The 11,507-nt window shown below is 42.4% G+C and overlaps 1 non-coding gene across 1 annotated transcript; it reads right to left on the reverse strand.

The window, feature by feature from the left end:
- Positions 1 to 236: 236 nt before the first annotated feature.
- Positions 237 to 338, reverse strand: LOC127691718 (U6 spliceosomal RNA). The gene has a single exon (XR_007979318.1). It is a non-coding gene; the product is annotated as a U6 spliceosomal RNA (small nuclear RNA).
- Positions 339 to 11,507: the final 11,169 nt, after the last annotated feature.

The raw sequence follows: 11,507 nt of genomic DNA on the forward strand, positions 1-11,507 counted from the left end.
TCCACTTACTTATCAATAAACTACACACTAACACTACTTTATAAATTTACTAGAAACCTAATAGAACTAGATTAAGGTTGGTCCTGCCAAGTGTTCTCAAGAGGTTTGGATGCCAGAAAACATGTGACATCACAAAATGGATTCTAAGTAGATACCATTATTTATACCATTATCGTCACCACAATTGGTAAATTTCATTGAACACTTATTCCTTGCAATACCACTCCATACCAAAAACCACTGTTTAGAGGTTCAACTTAAAAAGTGTATCATCCTTTTACTGGAGCCATGCTAATCTGTGTATCCTTCCATTCTTAGTATATGTGCTGCTAAAGCAAGGCCAGGGACCTCTATAGAAAATTTAGGGGAAGGACTGAAGGAGCTGAAAGGGATGGCAACCCCATAGTAAGACCAACAGTGTCAACTATTCCAGATCCCTGGGAGCTCCCAGAGAGTAAGCCACCAACGAAAGAGCATACAGCGGCTTGTCCATGGCCCCCCTGAACATATGTACCAGAGGAATTCCTTATTTGGCCTCAATGGGACGGGATCCACCTAGTCCTGTAGAGACTTGATGCACCAGGGAAGGATTGTGGGGGGGGGGCGGGGGTGAGGTGGTGCTGAGGGAGTATCTTCTCAGAGGCAAAGGGGAAAGGGAACAGGATGAAGAACTCTTGGATGGGGACTGGAAAGGGGCAACATTTGGAACGTAAATAAATAAAAAATGTAAAAATAATAAGAAAAAAAGAAAAAAAATCAAAAGCAACCAGGAATTTCCTACCTGAAGATTTAGTCAAATAGTCAGGGACAAAGGCTTTGGAAGAAACTGAAAGACTCATGTGGCTCCATGTTGAGGAAGGCCAGGAAGGAAAGACAATTTTTCAGAGCAAAGACTTAAATATCCAGTTTGCAAATGGCACCTTCTCCTCCATCCTCTGTTTGTTGCTCCACCTCCAGTAAGGCCAATAAAATCCAAAGGATTGGGAGGGAGGAGAACTAGTTAAATACAGCCCTTGAAGACAATGTTTCCAGATGTGTGCTTTAATTTTTATTCTGTCCTAATGCATCAAATTCCATTTCAGAATTTCCATTGCTGCAGGTTCCATTTCAGATGATAATCAGTCAGACTCCAATAAAAGCATCCTTCACCAACACTAACACTAAGATGAGATCTGTCAAAACTTCTTGATCCTGTCTTTGCAAGACCAGAGATGCAATTTCTGTGGGTATCTGAATACCTGGTAGGAATAGACCTCTACTGAACATCTCCCATAGTGCAGAATATGAGTTTCTCCCACACAGAGGTCAGGTGGATAGGGATTCTGTTTAAAATTTTTATATATTTAATTTTAATATGATTTTATATGTTCAGGTGTCATATATTCATGTATGTCTGTGCACCAAAGGTATGCATTGTACTCATGGTTTCCAGAGGAAGGAGTCAGGTACCATGGAACCAGAGTTACACACAGCTGAGTGCTGGGGTGTGGGTGCTGAGAATTGATCACAGGCCTTCTCCAAGAGCAGGTAGGGCACTTAAACACCGAGCCTTCCCTTTAGCCCTAAGAATTCTCCCTTTAGCAGAGTCCCATGGAACATTTTTAGCAGAAATCAAGCCATTTTATAATTATTTGTGGTCAATAGGTGATACTAGGCAGGGAAAGGGGATGAAAACTGTAGCTGTCTACTATCCAAGCACAGTTTGAAACATACAAATGTTACTATGCTAGCTTGCTCAGAGGCAAGTGGCATAATTAGTGGTCAGTAATACTCTATCTAGTATCTTAAATAATCAAAGCAAGGGCATATTTCAAGCAGTATAAATCCTTGTGACTCATTTCCAAGTGCTAACATATGCAAGTTAGATTTATAATAACCCACGATTGGCCTTTGGCTAATGATAAATACCCACAGGATACTTGTAATTAATCATGAGGATAAACACAAGCTGGTGGCAGTGGGGTCACACTGTCCACAGAGGCAAGAGTTGACCAGTGAGAGTCAGCTCAGATAATTCTTCTGTAACTACTACAACAGAATGAAAGACGAAAGGCAAAGTGACATCAATACATCGTTATTTCTTCTGTGTTGGATACAGAGCTGAGAGGTAAATGGTGACAGTGAGTATAGCCAGCTGTCACTGTTTTTGTTTTAGACACATCCTAACTTCCGGGTTACATGGAACATCTCCTAGCTGACTACAAGGTTCAATCAACTAGTACTAAGTATTTCCTCTTTGGTTGTACCTAAAGGTTGGAGCATTGTCTCAGTCTCCAAGACATACCCTTCTATGGAGGCAGTCAATTTTATGCTTCTTAATAAAAGTCATAAGGAACAAAGGCTCTGGGTACCCTTTGATTTCTATTCTTTTTATGTGGCCAGTTTGAACTTCTTTTCAAATTCTTTTTTCAACAAGAGGAAGAACGTCATAAAGAGATTCTGGGCTCCTGGTTCCAACAACTGAGAGTCACATTAAATAGTTGATATGTTTTGAAGCTAATTAAAATAGCTTTTAATTAATTAATTTTTGTTTGTACAAATGTTTTGATTGCATTTGTAGATGACAGTATGCTACTTACGTGCATTACCCAACAAGGCCAGTAGAGAGCAGTGGATTCTGACATACTGGAATTACAGATGGTTGTTTGCTGGCTTTTTTGGTTATTGGAAATCAAGCACGAGTCCGTTGGAAGGCAGGGTTTTTAACTGCTGAGTCATCTCTCCAGCTCTTTTCTGTTCATTTTAATTATAGTCTCATTCTATGTACCAAGTTTTTACTGTTAAAACTTCTTCTATGAGTGATATTTGAATGGCTGAAAGGCCAGTGTTTACTTTGCATTTATAGTTGAGTATTCTGATTACTTTTGACTCAAAAGATTTTAACCAGCTAGAACCGAGCAATAACCAAATACTGACAGATGTAATAAATGAATTGTGGGATTCTCAATTAAATTTGCATTTCCCACAAACCCAATGTAATATAAGGATAAATATTGCCTACATCTTGAATAGGATATACTATTTTTCTTTATAATAATTTCAAAAATATTTTTATTTCATATTCATAGGTGTTTCATCTGTATTTTGTATATCTGTGCACAACTTGCCTGCCTGGTGCCCACATAGATCACAACAAGGTGTTAGATTTGATGCAATTGGACTTTTGTGTAGTGTTTGTGGTTGCTTGGTATTAAACCCTGGTCCTTTTGATAGAGCAGCATGTAATCTAGGCTCTGAATCATCCCTCCAGTTCTTACATTAACTTTTAAAACTAGGTATTTCCCATTGGATAACCAGTGCATACTAAAGTTAAAAGTTAGATATAGTTTATCTGAAATTAAAATTTAACTGAAAATTCTTTAAATAGAGAATTGCTAAATCTACCAGTCCTAAAACTTGTTTCCTAACTTTGATGCTGTACTGGTTGGTTTTGTGTGTCAACTTGACACAGGCTGGAATTATCTCAGAGAAAGGAGCTTCAGTTGGGGAAGTGCTTCCATGAGATCCAGCTGTGGGGCATTTTCTCAATTAGTGATCAAGGGGGGGAGGGCTATTGTGGGTGGTGCCATCCCTGGGCTGGTGGTCTTGGGTTCATTAAGAAAGCAAGCTGAGCAAGCTAGGGGAAGCAAGCCAGTAAGTGATATCCCTCCATGGCCTCTGCATCAGCTCCTGCTTCCTGGCCTGCTTGAGTTCCAGTCCTGACTTCCTTTGGTGATGAACAGCTGTGTGGAAGTGTAAACTGAATATAACCCTTTCCTCCCCAACTTGATTCTTGGCCATGATGTTTTGTGCTGGAATAGAAACCCTGACTAAGATAGATGCTTTGTTTGGAAACAGCTGTGGGCATGTGTACACACATGAATTTATGCAAATTTACACACACACATACACACACACACAGTATACAGTTTGTTGCTTTACCCACTAAAAGGGAATAACACTTCTCCTGGCCCACAAATATTGATTGTGTTGAGGTGGGGGAGAATAGATTTTTATCCCTGTGGTGTACTAACTGCAGCTTTTGAGATAAACCTTACCAACTAGAGTGGTTTAAAGTAGTGTTGACCATTTGGGACAGGAGAAAGAATTATTATAAATGAGCCTCAAGAAGACTGTTTCAGCTTTACTGTATAGCTGGCATAATTTGCTGCCATGGGAGAGAAGACCTTTACATGGGAAAAGGTTACCTCGGAGAATGATACTGCGTTACATAGGTCTATGTGGCACTCTGCATTTCTGACTTTGAAGTGTCTTGGCAAGAGATAATTAAACCGAGACAAGAGGATTTGAAAGAAGATTTGGCTAGATAAGTTTATGGATGGGTCAGGATATGCGGGGAATGGGATTATCATCCACTTGCTGTCTCTTATTTAGAGCTTGGAACTGTGGACTCAGTATTTAGCATTCAGGTTGTTTCCTTAGTCCTATTAGTTACCAGAATTCTGGTTTAGCTGACCCATTTTTTTTGTGTGCTAGCTCAGACCTTACCATACTATGGAACTTTATATAATCAGAAGACATGACCTGATTTTTCAAACCATTTTTCAACATTAAAAGAAAATGTTGAAATATAACTTAGTTGGGTGTGGCTAATCTGGCAGAGACCTGGTCACCACACAATGTATTATGTATTAAGTTGAACAAACATAGAGTACCGATTTCATCCTTCAATTAAAGTCAATCATATTCCATTCAAAAACCACTTGCTGGCTTCCATTCAAATATACAAAACTGTTGTAAAAGGAAGTGGGAGGAGTAAGGTAAAGGTGCATAAGTCAAAGATAAGCATGCACACGCGTGTACACACACACACACACACACACACACACACACGGGCACACACGGGCACACACTCCTGGGACTTAAAAGGCCATCAAGAAGAAAGGCGATCATAAGAACCAGAACCGAGGGGGAAGTGCTATGTGACCTATTCTAAAACTCACTTCTCTCCCTTCACAATTAGGAGACTGAAAAAGAGAAACAGTCCCTGAGAGGCTCAAAGGTAACAGGCAAGAGCAACCCCGCCTTATGTCATTGTACCCACTGTAGTCCTGAACCTTTCAAGGGGTCATCCGAATACTCAGAACTCTTGTGCAGCTCTTATGGCAGTAATTTATGTGGCATCTTGCTTTGTGTCAGAAGAAGCAACGAATCAGTAATCCGGACTCCTATTAACTCTTATTTGCTACTTGATAGTACATGTGATTGAGTAATAGGAACAGTTCTTGCAGAGTTCTTCTGATTAGTGCCTCCACCAAGCCACCACTCTTCCCACAGGGACCACACTGCATCTGGGGACTGAATGTCTCTTGTTTACCAGGCACCAGAGAAGATCCTGCCCTGGTTGGACCAGTGCTCCGATGTCCTCTGAAAGTGTAGCGAGAGCTGCAGCAGAAGCCCGGGATGTGAAGAGGGACAGTTTGGGGGCAGGGTCTCTGTGGGGTCCCGGCGGGCGCGGTGTCCGACTCTGATCAAGTCCTGTGCCTTAGCGGGGACCACAAAGCTGTAGGGGCGTGGTGACTTAGCTCGTCATCGCAAGAGAGGCGGGCGTACCTACCCTCTGGCCAATCCCTAGCCTTAGCTGCAGTCTTATGAATAAACAACAAAGCCAAGAGCCCTCCCACTAGCATCCCAGACAGCCAAGGGAGTATAGGCGGCCTCTACGTGAGTCGTGGCAGGGATGGCTGGCACCGGCGCTGCCACTTTCCTTCGCGCTCAACTGTGCTGAAGGCTCCAGGTGAGGACAAGCCCGGCTTCTGCAGACCTGGCGAAAGGTAGGGGTGGGGCGGGATTCCAGGGCTGCAGCGGGCTCACTCTGTGAGTGGGGCAGCCCTAGGGTGGAGCTCCCTGCACCCTCCGAGAACCCGGTACCCAGGCTCTGACTGAGCAGGGACAGCTCCATGAACACTGGAGGAATCTTGCAGGCCTGGAAAGGCTATCAGCACTACTTGGTCCACCCCAACCTTGCTGCTCAGCACCTGGGAGAAACCTTTGTGCAGGAAGAGCTTCCTGGCTGGCTGCTTTTGTGTGGACTCGCTCCTTTTGCTCTCTCTCCCCTTGCAGCTCAACCTTGTGGAAGAGAAGTTCCTAAAGACCCGTGGTTCATTCTTTTCAAAGCTTGGGTCCCAGTGTTCCTGTACCGCTTAGAGCAAGCAAGGGAGGAGCGAATGCGCACTGCTGTGGCCTCCCAAAGGGGTCCTGCTACTTTACAGAAAACAAAAACAAAAATATTTGAATGTGTGGTGCAGGGATGTCAGGGAGCCTTTTTGCTCTCCTGGGTCTCCCAGGACAAATGAAGGACACTCCCTGGGAATGTAACCTAATTAGAAAAAGGTACTAGGGGTCAAGCTGAGAGAAAACTTTGTAGCACTTGATACTCAAGCATGGCACAGAAGCAGTTTTGAAACAAAGCATGTGCGTCCTGGCCATTGACAGAGCCCAGTCAATATAGATTCTAATCGTGTGGAAGCCAGAACCCTGGCTAAGCAAAGCTGCAGCCAAAAATGGTACTCTCTAGAATTCGGGGTTCTCCAAGATGAGACATTCAACTTGGGTACCAAATAAAGTGCAGATCTCTTGTGGAATATAGTGAAGGAAGCTTATTCTATTATGTCTGCAATGTTTTTCTCTGCAAGTTTTCCTTTGAAACTTAAGAGGAGTTAAGACAAGATTAGAAAAACTACCCACAGAGTTCTGAAAGAGCTCTTCACTGGGGACCAATGCATGTGGTCAGCAATCACAGGCCTCCCCCTTCTTTTTGTGTTTTTATTGATGCCAAGTCTATTAAGCTCCTGTGTGTCTCCTTCAGCAAAGCATCTTTTGAACAGGCAGCTGAAGTCAGCAAATCCTTAGCATCATTCACTAAGAGTCAGAGTCTGGAGGGAGGCTTTGCAGGGTCAGAATGCTGCTTCTATTGTTCAGAGTAGAGTTATAAAGCCAGCCCTCTTTGCTCTTATGGATACAGTAGAATTTGTTACATCGGCTGTACTAATGAACTACACACTTATGCAGCTGCCTTAATATTGATTGCAAAACTCCCAAGGCTCACCAAGTCTAAGGCAGCTACAGCAACAGAGCCAATTAGGGCAATGTGGATTTGCCTTTGTTTTCTTGAGAAGCTCCTGACTGTGGATCTTTGTTGCTGGACCTTCATGCTATGGTTGTCTGTCATTATAGAAAGGTTTTTATGCTAAATGCATGTTCTTAGCAGAAATGAGGAAAATGAGCTCAACTTCTAAGGTCAAGTTTCACTTGTGAATTCCAAGTGTGCTTCATCCTATTCAGTAGTTTTAAAGTTATCTTTCAACTTGTATGTAGATTTCCTATCTTAGCATCCACCCCAGCCCCCGTGTTTCTCTTTTTCTCCTTGAGATATGGTCAAACTATGTAGCCCCAGCTAGCCCAGACTTAGACGTGTAGATGAGGCTGTTCTGGAACTAAGAGACGTATGTCTGCTTCTGCCCGTAGTGCTGTGAGCAAAGGTTTAGGCACATACCAGATGGGCACAGCACGCGTGATGCATTGCTGTTGTTCACTAAGTTTTCCTTTAAAAGTAGCCTGAATTTATACTCTATGATGAAAACTCACTTTTTTTTTTTAAATTAAGACATGTGCGGTCAGTGATATTTTTCATGTTGTGTTTAATTATTGGTGATGAGAAAAATCTCTGAAAGTTCTTTGGACTCCCTCATAAAGGCCAAGTAGCGCTGAGAGATCTTGCTAGGCAAATGAGATCTGTGATCCACAGAGGACAGAAATAAAGTGTTAAATTGGGTCACTGAAAAGAACTGCCTGCTGTGGAAACAGCTGCTTCGTGTGGGAAACTGATCAGGACAGGATTCTGCAACGAAAATCTGAAAAGTGAAGTTAGGTGAAAAACATAAAGTCCGCAATTGAGTTATGCTATACATACTTCAAATTGCTCTTTGTGGTTTGAGGGACGTGTGTATCAGAACTGTGCTAACATATCTCACATCGCCGCTGCTGACCATGACGGCGCAGCGTGAGTCTGAGTCTCCTTACCTCTGTTTTGCCATTTGGTACATGTGTTATCATGGTCTGTCCAAGGCCCTAGAGAACATGCATCTTATGTGCTAATCTTCAAGGGCAACTTTTTCTGCCAAGGATAGGCTGGTATTCTGAGGGTGAGGAGCATGGATATGTTTGTTAGCATCATTAAATAGACAAAGCTCTGGAAGGGAGCAATGTGCAGAACTCCTTTGTGGTCTGAAGCCTGGCGAGAGCTCTTCGCTGGGGGGGACCTGCCTGCCCACTCACGTCTTCTCAGTCAGCACTGGCCGGAGCTGCTGCGCTCCTTGGGGAACATCATTCTCTGCAGCTACTCCCTTCTCTATTGTTCCGCTGTGATGGAACACTCTGCTGAAAGGATCATTTGTTATCCTATCTCTTTAATTTACAGTAAAGGATGACTGCAGACCAGATCTTAGAACCACTATGAGAAGCCAGTGAGCGCTGCCAATAACACATTGAATCGGCAATGTGGTGCCTTGCTGCCAAGGTCTGTAGCTAGATTAATAGAGCCAGAGTTGACTAATAAAATAATATCGACAAGGGGAAACTTGATGCTTGGAAGAAGACAAGATAAAACTGACGTATGGATCCATGAGGATCAAGGAAACTGCAAAGTGAAGAGGTTATTAAGACACCTAACAACAACTCCAATAAAAGAGTTCCTCCCACTATTTCAATCAGAGAATCACTAATTGGATTTCTGAAAGATTAGAAGGTCAAGTCCTGTAACTACTCCACTTCCCCACCCCTGTGTATGTGTGTGTGTGAGAGAGAGGAGGGGCAAAAGAAAGAGACTTTACAAACTAAAGTATAGTATAAAAAGAACATACACAATTTGTAGGTGCTATTGAATAATTGGCCCAAATGACCAGGTGATTAACAAAGCACAAAATAAGATGAGGATAAACTAAATGCTGTCAAAAAAACCTCTGGTACAGAACAGACACTTGATACTCCATCCTTAAATGATTACCTGCAGTTACTCCATGCACCAGCTATGTATTGATTACCTCTTCTATCCAATTGTCCTCATTAAAAACTGTGGGCAAACAAAGGAAACTTAAAACACCAATGTGAATGTGCAGGAGATGCTATCTCCTTTGAAGTGAGATGACTTACAGAGATGATAATTAGTGGTAAAGATGCTGAGAGAATAATGGGAAGAGAACGGGCCAGCTTGTGTGTTTGCATTGTTTCATATTTTGGTTTTTGTTAGCATCTGTTTTCTGACACCCATCAGAAACATGGTCAGGGCTTGATATGGGATGCAGAGAAGAACAAATGTCAGGCTAACATGGTGGAAGCAGAACCAATATGAAGGCTTATGAGTAATGCATTTAAGTGAGAGCTGTATCTGCCGGAAGATGGGGATTTTCTGGGCCCTGGTGTGAGATTTGGATAGTAGATGCACAGCTAGGGGCCTGTATATTTGGGGACATTACATTCTGTGCCTTGGGAAGGCAGAGAAGCCAGATGGCAAAGGCAAAGATATTGAAGCCTGAAAGGCTCTAAAAGATCAAACAAAGCTACAAGCTATTACAGAAGCTAGTTAACTATCCTCTGAAAATGCGTAGCTTTTTCATCTAAAAGATAATCAGGACCATAGTAGCACCTACCTCATTTTGTGGGATTAAATATGGTAAATTTCTACTAGGCACTTAACAGCAGTTAGCACAAAGCAACGCCCAAGCAGTAGCCATTCTTGATTGATGACTATCATTTTATTCTCAAGAACAAACCATCTGGGTGGTCTATAATGAATTACAAAGGAGACAGTCTAGACGGATTCACCAATTAGAAGGCAATTAAAATAATGAGGGTCTAGTTAGGCAGCAACCACTTCAAGAGGGAGCATGAAGGACAGAGTCACAGCAGTTGGGATTCTGGGATTTCAAAGAGAAAAACAAATGAAGATGATACTGAAAGTTAGGTGAAAAAGAAAGTTGAGCTTGACATAGAACCCCCTAGGCCATTGAGCATTGAAAGACAAGGAAAGACCCCATCCAGAAATGTAAGGTGAGTTACAGATACCATTTACTGCAGACATTACAGAATGTGTCCTTCTTGCCTTGAAGTTCAAGCATCCATTTGGATAGAAAGGAAAAAAGAGCAAACCTACAAATGGCTGCTGAATCACCACCTCATCTTTCCAGCAGACAAGGGGAGTCTATGAGCCGGGATCTCTCCTCTCCATGTCTCCTCAGGTTTCCATGGTATTTCTGTAAATCTGAGCTAGTTGTCAGAGCTTTGCTGTGCCTTCAGTACTCTTAGGGCAATGCTCATAGTCCTTTTAGAATAGATATGAAATTCAATTTACCCTATGAGCTTGGCCATAATAAAAAAAAAATGTTTAACATGCTGTGTTCCCTGTCATGTCTTTGTTTTGGTAACACACTGAAGCAATAAGGCCTTCATCTCAGCTGGGAGCACATTAACCAAGCAAATGTGTAGAAAACCTTATATTTCAGTCTAAGGCTACAGATGTTGGGTTTATTTTGTTTATTTTTGTTTGCTTGTTTTCTTTTCCTTTCTTTTCTTTTTTTAACATTGCTTTTCATGGTCTTTGAAGCTTGAATATTCCAACTGATAAAGAAGGAGATTCTGGACTGTGTCTATTTAAGATTGTCAAAGATAATGCTTGACAGAACAGCTTATCTGCCCACTGCTGGCAGAAATACAGCAAATTATTCAGAGGATAGCAAAAGCCATCAGGGTACCTTGATAGCAAGTGACAGACAAAGTGGTATTGATTAGCTCTCTAAGGAATGCTTTTTAAGCTAGGTGGAGCTAATATCTGCTGTCTGTTAGGAATTTGGTTAGTTTGTGAGAATTAACTAGCCAGCATGGAAAGACACAGGCAGAACAGCACCCAAAGAGCAGGGTGAACAGAAAGTAAGAGAAGAATAACTTACTTTTGTTCCTTAAGTATCCTAATGTTTGAGGTAATTTAACCTGAGACACAGATGCTCATAAACAGTGGCATTTCCTTCTCCTCTTCTCCCTGCAGAGCAGCCTAAAGACAGTCCTGACTTTTCAGCCAAGATCTGCTCAGCATTTCCTCTCTCTTGGGCACATGGCCATGTAGGAGGTATAGTGTAGAGGGAAGAAAGCAAAGGCCAGAGAGGACAAACCATGGCTTCGGGGTTTGTTTAGGGTTAAGAATACTAGCATCAACCTGACTGTGGTCTGACTTTTCTTCCATATATCCTAATGCCATGCAGCTCCCGTTGTTTGATGTTAAACTCCTAAGAGCAGTGATGGGGACCTGGGCTGAGCCTGAGAGATGGAGGGATTTGAAGGTCATCTGCTAATTCCTCTGAGTTGAGGGCTGCTTGTTGCTGTCATTCCTGCAGGCCATCATCGTCATCTCAGTTTCCTTTAAAGTTCACATGCTGTTTCCAATAGTGGAGAAAAGGAGCATATGGCCCCAATACACAGCCATACAAAAGGCATGTGGTTCACCCCCCACTTTCTCT

The sequence above is a fragment of the Apodemus sylvaticus genome, chromosome 8 (assembly GCF_947179515.1).
Source record: "Apodemus sylvaticus chromosome 8, mApoSyl1.1, whole genome shotgun sequence".
Lineage (NCBI taxonomy): Eukaryota > Metazoa > Chordata > Mammalia > Rodentia > Muridae > Apodemus > Apodemus sylvaticus.